This window comes from Aotus nancymaae, unplaced genomic scaffold, assembly GCF_030222135.1.
Source record: "Aotus nancymaae isolate 86718 unplaced genomic scaffold, 86718_ANA_hifiasm-v0.15.2.pri h1tg000008l, whole genome shotgun sequence".
In the NCBI taxonomy this organism is placed as follows: domain Eukaryota; kingdom Metazoa; phylum Chordata; class Mammalia; order Primates; family Aotidae; genus Aotus; species Aotus nancymaae.
This window is the reverse complement of record NW_026988419.1, coordinates 33,287,343-33,303,030: the sequence shown is the minus strand read 5'-3', so window position 1 is coordinate 33,303,030 and position 15,688 is coordinate 33,287,343. Positions and strand designations below refer to the sequence as shown.

At 38.5% G+C, this 15,688-nt stretch overlaps 1 protein-coding gene across 4 annotated transcripts in view; it reads left to right on the top strand.

Annotated features, from left to right (window-relative positions):
* Positions 1 to 15,688, top strand: part of SPATS2L (spermatogenesis associated serine rich 2 like) — a 169,226-nt gene that overhangs the window by 55,394 nt on the left and 98,144 nt on the right. The window lies entirely within an intron of this gene.

Genomic DNA, 15,688 nt, shown 5'->3' with positions numbered 1-15,688 from the left:
GTTTGGCTGCGGAGATAAAGGCAAACAACACTGGCTTAGAAACATAAAAGTCTTATGTCACAGTCTAGTCATACAGGCTGATGGGGAAGCTACACAATGATGGGGACCAGTCTTCCTAGCAGGTTTTCTTGTCATCCTTACTTTATGGCTTCCATTTCAAGTTCTTGTCACACTTCAGCTGGCAAGAAGGGGACAAAAGGAAGTGGGAAGCACGCCCCTTCCTTTTAAGAAGGGGTTGTATTTTAAAGATACAACCCCAAAGTTTTGCATATTACTTCCACTCACATTCCATTGGCCAGGACCTAGCAACATGAAGATACCGAATTGCAAGGGAGGATGTAAATTATGACCTTTAGCTGGGCAATGGTACACCCAGGTAGAAGGAAGTAATGGATTTTGGGGACAACAGTTTGCTTTGCCTCTGGCTTTGTAGAGGCAGACTGAGCAGCATGTTTTGACCCTGAGTTCAGCTAGGGGACTAGTAAGCAAAGTAAAAAATACCTAAGGATATAAAGAAGGAGAAAATCTCGTTCTGCAATAGGTTAGTGTTGCAACTTTGTGGCCCTCAGGCCTCTAGTTCAATGATAAGATACACCTTTCCTCCTGCTGGAAAATAATTTGAAGCTTAATCCCCAAGAATATATTTTGCTGCTGTACAGTTGAATTAAAATGCATTTTCTAGGTACAATTTTCAGGCCAGATAGGTTCAGTATAAAACCAAGATCGGCCAGGTGTGGTGGCTCATGCCTGTAATCCCAGCACTTTGGGAGGCTGAGGCAGGCAGATCACAAGGTCGGGAGTTCGAGACCAGCCTGGCCAACATGGTGAAAACCCATCTCTACTAAAAATACAAAAATTAGCCAGGCATGGCGGCACACACCTGTAATTGCAGCTACTCAGGAGGCTGAGGCAGGAGAATTGCTTAAACCCGGGAGCTGGAGGTTGCAGTGAGCCAAGATTGTGCCATTGCACTCCAGCCTAGGCAACAGAGCAAGACTCCATCTCAAAAAAAAACAAACAAACAAACAAAAAAACAAGATCACATGCATGGTCACTGTGATTTTAGGCCACAGAAGCCATACTGCCATTACTCCATGATCCAGATCTTTCTATTAGTATCAATTTTTTTTAAATTCTACTACTACTACCAACCCGTTATGAAATCTGCATTACTTTAACAATATCTCCTCTAGGAAAATAATCATAAAGAGGCAGTTTGCTGATTATAGTGCAGTGCTATACATACTCTATCTGGGACTTGTGTGTCTTATCTGTTTACTTGACTAGCTAAAGAACTTTTTCCTGTTAGTGTCCATGTTCATCTTCTTCAGTTGTAGCCCTGGTTTTCCTCTCAACCTGACAAGACCAACCTGGATTTTGACAGTCACGCTGATTTTTATCTATTTAAACAGCTAGAAGCAAAATCAAATTTGGTTTCTGGCTTTTGTTATTGAGAAAAGTAATAAAAGCCATGGCAGAATTAGATCAAGGACATTCATTATTTTAACTAGGAACAAGAAATAAATACATAGCTCTTCCTAAGCATTGGATTAATTTACATGTACAGAGGATATTAAAAATGACATTGAAAATATGTTTCATAGCTGTTCATTTGATATACAAATGTTAGCATTTCTACTGTCTGTTGTAGAGATAACATAATAATGAAAAGTCTCATTGGCTGAGTGCTTTAGTATGTATCTTTTCTGCATCAGTTTCTGTGGTCAACGCTTAAAGCCTTAGATCAGTCTCAAACTGCATGGCTGGCACATATCAGAGGAAGGAAAATTCGGGAGGTTGTGGTGGAAGATCAACAATAGGCACTCATTCAGTATTAGTATTCCTGTTTGAATAGATCATGAATTCTCAACAGGGGCAATGTTGCCCCCAAAGGGGTGAAAATTGGTTCTTGGAGAGTGATAAAAATCAGATATTATGGCTGAGCTCAGAGTCAGAGGGAGATGTGGCAATGGATGAATGGTCAGAGAGATGGGACGCTGCAGGCTTTGAAGATGGGGGAAGGAGACATGAGCTGAAGAACGTGGGTGGCCTCTAGAATCTAGAAGGGGCAAGGAAACAGATCCTGCCCTAGAGCTTCCAAAAAGGATCCTTGTCAGACTTTTGGCTTACAAAACTGTAAGGTAATACATCTGTGTTATTTTAAGCCACTAAATGTGTGCTAATGCGTTACAGCAGCACTAGGAAACACACTGTTTCCTCTCCTGTTCGGTAAGAAGGCTAGAATGAGCTATGCCACCGGTTTGTTGTAATTGCTAAATAAAATAATTTATGAGAAGTACTTAGCATAAGGAACATAGTGCTGCATCGCGGCCTTGCCAGTGTTCAGACGGGCAAGGTTTCCCTCTGTGTGCTCTGTTCTCATGTTTAGGTGGTCAATGGACTTCTTTCTTAATGTCAGTGGCAACAGTCAGTTTAAGGGGACTTTGAAGCCTCTCCTAGGATTCATCATTTATTGATTTTACATCTCAACTCTCAAAAGATGTTTTTATTTCACTTGTTGCCAAGTTATGGGACATATATTCTAGTACCATTCAGGTATCACCCACTCATAGGTCCTTCGCCAGTGCAATTCTCCATTTTCTTTTTCCTTTCTGCCTGGACTGCAGGAATGTCTGAAGGCTTGTTGGGGTCTGTGGAGAGGTAGGGGAGGGAAGTTCCTAGCAGGGAGCAGAGAAGGACCAGTTGTAGTCATCCAGGTGAGTGCCGGGGAGTCCCAGGTTGGGTGGCCATTCTAGAATGAAGCATTCCAGATGGAAGAATAAACTGTATTGTTTTCTTAAGTAAAAGTTTTTGTTTTGTTTTGTTAATGATTAAGAAAGTCTCTCTGAAAAAGAAAATCTTCCCAAATCATTGATGTGCTTCAGGTCAATTAAGTCAGTTGGGTAGATCCTGGTGTAAGTGAATGAAGTGAAGCCTACAGATTTTCTCCTATCTTTGCTGGGTCAGTCAGATTCCCAGAGAACAGCTTTTGCATTATCACAGGACAAGAAACCAACAGAACTGTATTCCTACTACTCACGAGCTAACATTATGTAGGTTTACTTATATTATCTTTTAATGCCCACAAAATCACTGTGAAGTACGTATTATTAGTAATGTTTCCTGCTAAGAAAGGGGAGCATCCTTACAACATCAGTATGAAAGAGATAAATAGATGGCATTAGGCCTGTTTACAGCCAAAGACCATGGGGCTCAAGGAGGATGACAGCTGTACCGGCTTGGCTGGGACAGCAATACGACCACTGTGGGGCTGCCACTGGCTGGTTGCATAGGCAGGACTTCTCAGTTGATGCCATGTTTCAAAGCCTGGTTTTCAGTTTTCAAAATCTATACATTGGACTCTCTCTGTGAACTCAGAGATTATCAGACTCTACAGTGAGGTACTGAGGCTGACAAAGTTTTAATATGGTTAATGGGTTAACCAGAAACATTATGGCCCTATTCTTAGGGTATTTCTTTTTTTCTAAGGATCATGTTCTTCCTTTTTCTTTCTTCTTCATTGTGCCCCATTCACCTAGCTACTTCAGGGCCCAGCTTAAACCTGACATCCACCTGGAAGCTTTCCTTGACCCTCCTCATTTTTGTTATTTGCCCCATCCCACCCCCAACTCAAAGTGGTCTAATGAAACTTTGTGCTTCACCTTGAATAGCTTGTATTATATTGTTTTCTATTCAGTTATCTGGTAAACCTCACTAAAAGCAAAGTTTCTTGAGGCCAGGAGTTGTACTTCATATACTGTTCTTCTAGCTAAGACTCAGCACAAGCCTATATACATAGAAGATGCTCAATAAAATTTTCTTGAATGAATAAGAATGGAAGACCTGTATTTAAATCCTGGCCCTGCCACTTTCTAGTAGTGTGACTTTCATCAATTTCCTTCTGTCCATATGGCCTCAGTTTCCTCATTTATAAAAAGAAGTTTTGTTGAGATGCTAGGGAGTTATTTTCAATAGTGAACATACTGGGACCATAATGCAACTCATTAGTTGTCCCAGAGCCATAAGTTAAATCAACAATTATATCTTGTAAAGTACAAGTTAGGAGGATTGTCTGGACTTCTTCAACATGGGTTAATTATTTCACCCCATCCACTTAATACATTAACAGTCAACAGATTCTTACTTGTTTTTGTGCTGATATTTCTGTCCTTAATCCCAAGGGTTTGCTTATCATAGAATATCCTTCTCATTTAGATTGAATGGAACACTCAAAAGGAGGCTCTTGAGCCTGAGAAAATAACAAATTCTGCTTATGTCTGCTTTCTTATTCTTATATCCATCTGTTTTTACCTAGAGGGAGTTAATGAAATCTTTTGTTATACTAAATATTTCAAGTGAATATAATTAAATAAACTATTATATAAAAAAAGCAGTATCAAATAAGAAAAAAAGTCTGCAAATATTGATGATTATTCATGGACTTGAGTTGGTAATAGGTGTAATACCATGACTGTGTAAAATATTTGATATGAAAATAAAAGGAAAATGCAAGCTAACATGCCAACAGTAAAAATGTGCAGTATTAATTGTAAATAATTGCAGTAGCTCACATGTGATGTTTGCCTAACTAGTGGAGGAATCCATGTCACACTGCAAGATTGTATTGGAGACTTAGAAATTTTAAAGATGTTGCCTTCTACATACCTAAAACTTACTACCATAGAAATCAAAATCTTACCATGTCTCAGGTACTTCTTGCTAGTAAATTAAACACATTTAGATGTTTTATTAATATATAGTATGTAATAAACCAAAGTAGTAATTTACTAAGAGTTTCTATAAGTGCAGTTAATTTTTCCAAAACTTGCTCAACATTTGCTGGTGACTGTCACTAATTGAAGACTCAGAAATAGACTAAACATTTTTCAGAAATTACTTCTTAACCTTACTACAAAGTCTTAATAATATTGAAAAGATATACTTGACAGGATGAAACATCAGTATTCTAAGTACAAATAAATTTTAGTCTGTTTTTCTGAAACATTTTCTTACTCTTTCTTTTATCTTTGGGCAAAAACTGTGTTTAGCTTAGCTTATAGGCTAATTAGCATTAAGTTGGGGTTTTTTCCCCCCACTGTCTCTTTCTTCATTACTTTCATGCCTTCTTGCTTATTTTGCAATCATGATGATCTCTGACCTGCTTACTCAGCAAAGCCCACTTCCAGGTCAGGGCCATGACCTCGTGTGGACAAAACACAGTCTTTTAGCAACACACCAGGAAAACAGCAAAGACAAATGGATTTGTTGTTTCTCTGCAGACAAGTTATTCTGTACTCAAATCATAGTCAATGAAAATGATCTAATGACAAAATCTTGGTACAGAAGCCTAGATGAATATCTATATTTTTCAAGAAAATAAAAGTATATCTTTATTTCATATTGAAAATCTGTGGTTTGTTTGAGTGCAGTGTTCACGTTTGATTATAGATTACTTAAATTACTTTCTAAAAAGTGAACTGAAGTTAGGAAAGGAATACACATATTTACATATCCTAGTATTGAAAGTGAATTCCAATTTTTATGCTACATATGAAGTATACAGATATGTAAATGAAAGTTCAAATCCTAAAAGTTACTGATCACGTTGATGATCAACTGAATCACATTGTAAATTTGGCTATATTCTTTAGAAATGTTACTTATTTTCAGATTTAGATAAATGGTTCCTAACTGTTAAGTTGTAAGAGTTGTAGTTTATAAACAATATAGCATTTTGTCTCATGGTTCTGATTTTTAAATTACTATACTTAATTTGGTATTTAAAACAGTGTTACAAGAAAAGGTTGAGAAACCTGGTTTTAACTAATCTGCCCTAAAAAAAAGTTGACAAATGGCAGGATTTGTAACAGAGCAGAAACAGTAGGGAAATAAGCGTTTTCACTGTAATAGTGCAGTGGGTTGTTTCCATGGAACAGGAGTCCCAAACTTCTCAGGGAGGCAGAGGTGTGAGAATCCAAAAACCCAAAACAAGATGCATACTTGGTGAAGTTACAAGGAAAAAGAACAAAAAACTTCAGTGTCCAGGACAGTTCCTCGCATGTGGTGGACAATAAATAGTTTAGTTGACTAAATAAGCTTAGACCATTCAGTCATATTGGGCATTGGTATAATTTAGTTCTGCTATAATGTACAAAAATGAGACAGAGGTAATAAGAATGATGAGAGACAAGCTATTTGGGCATATGCTCGGAGTCTTATTCATGTTTAAATGGAAATGGGGTCTCAGATACTAATTTGCCTCACTGCCATTTTCTCTCTAGGGAAGTAAAGGAAATGAAGAGAACTGCTATATTGGGTCTAATTTAACCAAGAAAAGATTGGTTTATGAAATATAAGTAGAAGGAACTTTTATCAGTTTGTTCGATAAACACATATTGAGTGTCTGCTGTGGGCCAGCTCTTGGAGGATGGTAACCACGATGTTTAAGCTTTTGTGCTAACTAAAGAGCAGATGGTGGATATAGCAGACTGCAGGGGGGACATGCCAAATATTTCAGAGAAGTAGAAGATATGATTCTACAGTCTGAGACTCTAAAAGAGAAGACGACTGAAGAGATGAGAAGCCCACCTCTACATTGAAATTAGGGCCCTTTCTAGGTACTCCTAAAGCTCCTCAAACAGTACCTGGTGCATAGCTGACACCAAATAAGTTTTACATATACATATAAAAAATATGTGTGTATATGTACAAAATGAAAGAATCAACAATGAAATCCTGATAATATAATCATGATTATGTTGCCAAATTGTCAAAGATAATGCACACATTCTCTCTCACACACACATGCACTCCAAGTCTAACAGTCCATAACTGTTTGAATGATTAGAATTAGAGATTTAATAGTTTCAAAAAAAATAGAAGAGAGATAGTTATGGCTGCAAAGGGCAGGTTCAAATTAACTCAGAGTATAAAAGAGTATTTATTTAATTTAATTTATTTTTTGAGACAGAGTCTCACACTCACCTGGGCTAGAGTGCAGTGGTGTGATTTCTGCTCACTGCAACCTCTGCCTCCCAGATTCAAGCATTTCCCTGCCTCAGCCTCCTGAGTAGCTAGGATTACAGGCGTGCACCACCATGCCCAACTAATTTTTGTATTTTTAGTAGAGACAGGGTTTTACCATGTTGGCCAGGCTGGTCTTGAACTCCTGACCTCAAGCAGTCCGCCCACCTGGGCCTCCCAAAGTGCTGGGGCCATAAAAGACCATTTGCAAAGAATGCAAGGAGAGGCCAAAACTAAGAGCACATTCCAAACAGAGAGACAGAATCTCATTAGAAAAGTATCAGGAAGCCCAGAATCTAGGGTGAGCTGAAGTATAATATATAAAGAATCCTAAAAACAACCAAAGACATAAAAAGCTGACAAGAAACAATCCTACAGAAAATAAAGGTGACAAAATAATCCAGACATGGAAAACTGGAATCCTAGTGATGTTGAGTTTTGTGTGTTTTTAAAATAATTACATAGTTATCATTTCTGTCAAGACTGCAATATTATTTTTATCTTTTTTATTATATAAATTTGTTTTACTTTTGTAAAGAAAAAACAAGAAAGAGACAAGATCTCTGATAGAGAAAAACAAAGGACTATTCCTCTCTTCTTATTCTTGCTTTTTAATCAAGAATACTGATTTCTCACCTGTAAGGGTAGAACAGAATATGAGTAAGAGGGAACTGAGGTCCCCAGCAGTGTAATGCTAGTGCCTTGTCATGGATTGGGGCCACCTGGCCCGAGTTGTATCCCCAGGCCTTGCTCACCTGCAACTGTCTCTGTAGTCAGTCATCTTGGGAGAATGTCAGAGAATGAAGAAAGCCCCAAAAGCTTGGCGATTGGCAAAAGGGGAAAACATAAAAGCTCAGCAAAATTCTGGAATTTATTCTGAAAACAGAAAACACTCAGAAAAGCAAGTGATAATCATTAGGCTCCAAGAAGTCAAGCAGGACTAAGTGATTTTCCTGTTCAATAGAATAAATGGAATGCAAAGTGAAGAGAATGTTATAGATAGGGTGTATATGAATTTCATCAACGCAATTTTCACAGTGTCTCAGGGTTTCATTATGGATTTAATGGAGAAATAAGAACTGAATAACAGAATAGTTTCAATGGATTCTACAACTGGGTTTGCATAACAAACCCAGAAAGTGCTAAAGAATGGGTCAAAGTAATTGTAGAGGGTAACCAGTATAGACCTCTGTTCTATTCCAGATCTCTCTTTATCAGTGACATGAATGATGATGATTTTGATGAAACAAAAGAAATAACTGACATTTATTGAACTCGTATGTGTCTATTACTGTTCAGTTACTCTATATGTATTAGTTTATTTAATCTTCACAATTCTATGTAGTTGATAACCTTTTATTTCCACTTTATAAATTAGTAAACTGCAACACAGAGAGTTTAATTTCCTGAAGGTCATACAGTTCCTAAGTGGCAGAGCTGGGATTCAAGCCCAGACTTTGTACTTAATGGCATAAGTGACATAAATGATATCCTTCAATTTGTGAATGACCAAAGTGAAATGGACAGCTAAAGTGGAAAGTTACAGGTTTGCTAGCGCAAAGAACCTTAATAGGCTTGAGAAATCAGCCAAATTAGTAAGACAAAATTAATTTGAGCCAAATATAAACATGTGCACTTAAGATCCGAAAAGAAAAATCAGCTTCAAAAGTAAAGATTGGAGAAATGGGACTCAGATCCTATGAGGAAATCTTGGGGGTTTTAATTGACTGTAGGCTCATTATGATCAATGTATACTGTGATGTGATTATCAAGAAAACGCAATCTTAGTCTGCATTAAAATATGAATAAAATGACTAAGTATATATATGTATCTCAGGGTGGGAAGAATGAAGTTCTCAAGATCTGACAAGACAAAATGTCTTACCCACAAATTAACTTAGGAATGTATTATATAAAGTCCTTTCTAACATTGACATCCTTCGATTCTATGAACAATTCTGTACGAGAATAGAGAAAGCATATGTAAGATGAATATGAGAGTTTTGGAAGAATGACCAGATTTAAGGAGTGTCTGAAGGCAGAGCTAGCACATTCATGGAAAGCAGTTGACGCCATCTTAGCTAAGGGTTTAGTCACAAATAGACTTTGTAGAAGAAGCTCTTTTAGAAGGCCTGCATCCCCATTGTAGAATATGTGTTAGCTAAGGGTTTAGTCACAAGTAGACTTGTGCAGAAGAAACTCATTTAGGAGACATGCATCCCCGTTGTAGAATATGTTTGAGCAAGGTCTGGATGACAATTTAATGAAGATGTTGACTAAGGGATTCATTTATAGTTCAGGAGTACATATCTCAGGACGAGAAGACTTCAGACTGTGTCAAATGAGGAATAAGTGCACTCTCAAGAATAAAGTTCTCAAGATCTGCAAAGGCAAAATGTCTTATCCACAAATTAATTTAGGAATGTATAAAGTGCTTTATACATAGAGTCCCAGGACTCCAGAAGAGTGAAACAGTTACTGCATGTTGAGTTCAATGTTAAAGCTTCACCAGCTTTCAGACTGTGGGTACATTAGGACCAGGAGGAGATGCCTCTCATGAAAGTTCGGTTGAGTTACAAACCAAACCAAACACAAAAATCTGTTAGAAGGTATTTCTTTGTGTCATCCAACAGCTTCTTTAGATTTTGCTTTAAATGGTAAGTCATACTGTTTTCTAACAAAGCCATAGATGTGAGGCATTTCTGGCCCTGCCTGTAGGAAGAAAGGCTCTTTCCATGACCATCTCAGACTCCCAGGCATAAAAACCCAAAGGAAATAATTGACTTCTGGCAGTGTGCCTTGTAGGTATCAGTTGGACTTGACTTGGCTTCAGTTTTTGGTTCAAGCTTTCAGACAACACATGACTAACACAGAATGAGACCACTCTAGATGCCTCATGGGAAACTCAGGGGAAAAGACTGCAAAAGCAACCTTGTTTCTCCCTTGGAATTCCGGAGTTACAAGGCAGAGGTCCCCCATCTTCCTGAATTGTAAGTGAATTCCCTCTTCATCCTCATTCAGTGGCCAGCCAGCTTCTGCTTGAACAGATTCTGTGACAGGAGTCTCACTGTCTCCCAGGACAGCTTCACCTGCTCTTTAGCAACACCATATGTAACAGGAATAAAGGGAAAGGAACATAAGGAGATAATAGTTAAGGAATGAGTGAGAAAGAATGTGGCAGGTAGCCAGGAAACGGTATTCCATGGTGATTTGTTCTCACTGGGAAGTGGGCAGCAACATTTAAAGCAATGAGAAAATATTGTTCTTCCCATTGATAATTTTCTTTCCCCCTTTGCCATTTTTGTCAAGCCAGCTTTACATCTACGATTCTAATTTTTGTGAGTACTAAGATGTCACAACTGGAATGAACTCTCTAAATAATTTTTAAGCTACATATTCCATTTATTTGTATTGAACCAAAACAATGGCACCAGACTAGTGGAATGAGCACCTGTTTGGGAGTTGGTTTGAGAGGTTTCAGTCCCAGCCTTGCTATTGACTAACTCTGGCACCTGAGCCTTAACATATAAGCCTTAGTTCCCTCATCTCTAAAATGGAGATAATAAATGCCTACAGGCAGGTATGTTGTGAGGTCTCAGTGAAATAGAATCATCCAGTATGGTGCCTAAAGGGGGTTTTGTTTGGTTTGTTCACTGTTGTAGCTCCAGCACCTAGGATTGTGCCTGGCACAGAGGAGGTGCCCACCAAGTGCTAAAATGAATACTGAACAAATGAGTGACTGTGGTCAGTAAATGATAGCTATTGCTAAAGGCATGGCAGAGCTGTCAGATTAAGAAGTCTTTGTAAAGCAAGAGACTGATGATTCAGAGACTTGAAGGAGAATGCTTTGTAATAAGCTAAATTAATTTTTCCCCACCATACAGCATGGCTTTAGGATTCTTCAAAAACTGACTAGGCTGGTCTGATAGTAGTGAGTTATCAGAACTTATTAACATTAATGTCACTAAAGTTGGTATATAATCCCCCTATGCTAAATTTGACTGCCTTAGGGGAAAAAAAAAAAAAACAAAACTGACTAATACTGTGACCATTAGAGTCTTTCCTCAGTCTTCACCCTATGTTCTGTATAAGACATCTAGAGTGGTCTCATTCTGTCTAGTAAAGTATTGTTTGAAAGCTTGGAATAAAAAATGAAACCAAGACTTAAAGACTGGCTAGTAGCCATTCAGAAATAGATACAAATGTAGATTAAGTTTTGAAGACATTTTCCCTTTCTTATACCTCCTCACATTTTTAAGAGAAGTATTTAGTAGAACAAATAAGTAAACATAAAACCAAATGGAATCTTAAATATAATTTATGAGTTACTTTCATGGAGGTACGTGTAACTTACCTATATAGTTTTGTTTGTTTTGAAGCCCTTTAATATTTGTCAGATTAAAGCATATATTTTTACAAAACTTGAAGTACAGAAAGTCAGCTTGCACCAATTTGAAGTTATTTTGAAAGATCCTGTTTTCAATTCAGCATTTCAAGAATAACAGAGAAAATGCATAAGCTCTAGATTCAGAACCATGTAACCAAAAATGACAGTGGGGTGGGAGGGAGAATTGGGGTGGGGTAGGATGAGAAGGATCTCTCCCATTTACTAAAGGAAAAATGAAACAAGCGTATTACCTCTAGCTGCATTACGAACAGGACAACTATAAACCACACCATATAGACACCTCAAATACTGCCTTCTGATGTCATCTCATTGCTTACTACCTGCTAATCTTATCTCCCGCAGGAGTCAATCTTAAAATTATACTGCATCATAATTAACTAAACACATTGCATCTTGCAGAGACAAATCGTGGACCCCCAGTAAATATTTATTAATTGACTTCCGTGTGCTAAGCAGGTAGGTTTTCTTTCTGGCTTCACACATTGCTCACTGTTTCTGCAAGAGAAGTTTTACTTTCACTCTTCCTCATACCTACAGTGCCATTCCCATCATTGCCAGTATTGCCTCAAAGTAGTGCAAAAGAGCATCCCCCTCTGAAGCCCTCTTTGATTAAGCTCACCTAAACTAAAGCCATCTCATCCCTCTAGAAGCCACTTTGTGTACATGGTTGTAGTCATTTCAGAATGATTTATTTACTACTTTGTTACATTCTCATTTCTCTTGATTTCGACACCCTCATCATGACAATACATACCCCCACCAAGAACAGGCATTGAGTTTCAGTTCTCATAGGGACAGACACCCTCTACATACAGTGTCTAGCCCAGGGGAGTACACTCAACGGACATGTCCCACATTTAGATAATGAACTTGTTAGCATTAGTAAAAAAATAAAAATACAGACGTTCCTGATTATTTGTCTCTGCAAGTCAGTCAAGAATGGGTATAAATGGAATCAAAGCTGTGAGAGATGGATCTATTTCACCAAACAGGTGATCAAAACCTAATACATTTACACTTCAAAATTGGTGTTACGTAGATTGAATGACTACCAAAGTCTTACAAAGGGAAATAATATATGGTATTATATTTAGCTGAGAGACCTGTGCATTATTTGAGCCACTGTATTAAAAAAGTTTTGATTCATTCAATCTTCAGAATAATGATTTGGAAGAGATTAAACTATGTATTGCTAATGCTTGTACACCATTGGAAGCATCTAGTACTTTCTGAACTTCCCACATTGTGAGTTGAGTCATAGGGCAGGTTAGATCTTCGTGCAAAGAAGGGAGGATGTGTGTCTGCTCTCCAGCCTTTTATGCTACAAACTTAGAGTGTAGCCAAGGCAGACCATAAGACAGTTTATGAAGGGTCCATAAAGTGCATATAGGTGCCAACAGCAATAAAAGTCCCTATTTGCCGGGCGCAGTGGCTCACTTTTGTAATCCCAACACTTTGGGAGGCCGAGGCGGGTGCATCGCCTGATGTTAGGAGTTCAAGACCAGCCTGGTCAACATGGCAAAACTCCGTCTCTACTAAAAATACAAAAATTAGCCCTGTGTGGTGGCAGGCGCCTGTAACCCCAGCTACTTGGGAGGCTGAGACAGGAGAATCACTTGAACCCAGAAGGCAGATGTTGCAGTGAGCCGAGATTGCTCCATTACACTCTACCCTAGGCAACAAGAGTGAAACTCCATCTCAAAAGAAAAAAAAAAAGTCCCTATCGATGCTGGAGTTACATGGGTATATAGTGGTGAGGTTAATAGTTAATTGTGTTTAGCATTGGGTGAAGATGAATTATTTTTTTAAATACTCCATAGAAAAGGTTAACTTTTTGGACAAAAGTGTAGGCTTTGATGGAGATGAACTAGAGGGCTATAGCATAGTGATTTGATTATCCTAAAAGGCTCTGCATTAAGAAGAAATAAAATCAATAGAAGATGCTGGGGAAGTTACCAGGTTAAAGACAGGTATACATGGGGCCCAATAAGGAAGATATGGAGGGTTTGAGTGCTCATGATTAGACCTTGACTCTGATAATGACTAAAAGGCATTGCAGGGTTGGAGCTGGGAGGAATAGCAGAGTGGATTTGAAGGTGTGTGAAATGATGTGGCTAGAACAATGTTGGACAATGTTGGGTTTCTTGTTATTAAGACAGAGTCTCACTCTGTCACCCATGCTGGAGTGCCAGTGGCATGATCACAGTTCACAGCAGCCTCAACCTCCTGAACTCAAGTGATCCTCCCACTTCAGCTCCCCTAGTAGCTGGGACTACAGGCACATGCAACCACACCTGGCTAATTTTAGTATTTTAGTAGAGACAGGGTTTTGCCATGTTGCCCAGGCTGCACTCAAACTCCTGGACTCAAGGGATCCACCCACCTCAGCCTTCCAAAGTGCTGGGATTACAAGCATAAGCTGCTGTGCCCAGCCTGACAATGCTGGTTTTAAAAGGGTGGCATTTAAAGTGATAACTTAGAATGAGGGGTTAAAAACTGGAGAAAAAAATATTAAAAATTCATTGCAAGCAAGACATGAAGAATAAAATGAGAGGACATTTATTCATTTCTTTCCATGTGTCTTCATTGAACACTTAGCTTGTCAAAGGCATTGTATTTGGAATTTTGGAAGAGAGAAAGGCAAAGTGGAATTTATCAGAAGCAGTCTTTTTTAAAAGGAAAGAATTCTTTTTGTAATATATTAAATCTGTTAATGTCTTGTATATTTGAAGCACTTTAAAAGTACTTATTAATTTCCCATTACAGCATATTTCAGGTGACAAATTTCTATTTTTTATTACAGCTAGAAATGGAAAGTTCACTAAGATAGTAAATATGACCCCCTAGAATTTGAGCATATAATAAATGATCAAAATGAGTTTTTATTATCTGTGACTGCATTAGAATAAACCAGAGGGAATTAAAATCATATTAATTCTTTTACTCATGTTGATACAATTACCTGAAATCAAAATGTATGGAAGAAGGTTTAGTAATTTTTAGATTGTTCCCTTATTAGCTCTAAGAATTTATTTGAACTTTGCTCTTTCTATGTTATGACTGTTTATTGTCCTCTGAAGACAAGTACCTTAAGCTGTGAATTTGGTCACAAAAACACTGAGCACATCTGATAGTTACAAGGCAGGAAACCGTGACCTGCCATGGGTTTCTGATCCTTTCTGTGGGGAAGTGATATTGTAGTGATGGATTTGCTTCTGCTAATGCAGCTGTTTTAAAAGCATGGAAAACAAATGACCCTGTGGGAACAGACAGAGCCCTGAGAATTCCTATTGCCTTAGCAGGGTGGCAGTCAGGCCCCTAGCCTTGGGCCGCCACGCTCACCTCCCATCAGGTGACACTATTAGATGGAAAAGGGAAGGGCATAGCCACACCAGGACAATTTGTGGTCAGAAGGTCAGGTTTCAAGGGCTGGCTCCATTACTGGTTTGATGCATGTTGGTAACCTCATAATCCTTAGACTCTCACCTGTAAAATGAGGACAGTGGGAAAGCCACCACATGAGCTATGAGGGAATCTATTTATATTCTTTTATAGCACTTTTATAGCACTTGCTGTGTGCCAGGCACTGTTGTAATCACTTTACAAACATGAACTCATTTCATCCTTCTTACCACTCTATGCCATAGTTACTATTATTATCCCCATTTTACTAAGGAGGAAACAGGGCCTAGATCAAGGTACTTGCTCAAATCCCAAAACTAGTAAGAGGCAGAGCTGGGATTCAATCTTGGTGAATTGCAATTGCTTGTTTTCAGTCACAGGAACATAAGGAAAAATCTGTATAACAGAAAATAGGCTGTGTTTCCTCTTTGAGATTATCTAAGGGCCCAAGATCCTGTGGTTGGTAGCAGGCACAGGGCTGGTGGTAGCAACTTTCTAGGCTGACTGCCTGCGTGCAGTCAGCTAGATGGGCTCTGATGGTAGGGACCAAGTGAAGCCTGATCCAGGAGGGAAGAGAGCTTTTCTAAGAACAGGTAGAATATATGTGTAGATTTCTAAACCGCAAACCAGCGAACAGGTAACATATGTAGGACTAATATGTGTGTAGATACAGTAGGTCTGACAGGTAAGAAACCCCTCTCCACTCTGCCCCAAATGTACCCTACCACATGCTTCCCACCCTGACTTTTTGCTGTTAAACTGAACAAACATCAGGCGAGAACTTGACCCCCTTGTGTGAACACATGCCCCTTAATAAAATGTATACCCCTGGACATAGTTTGTACATTTTCCATT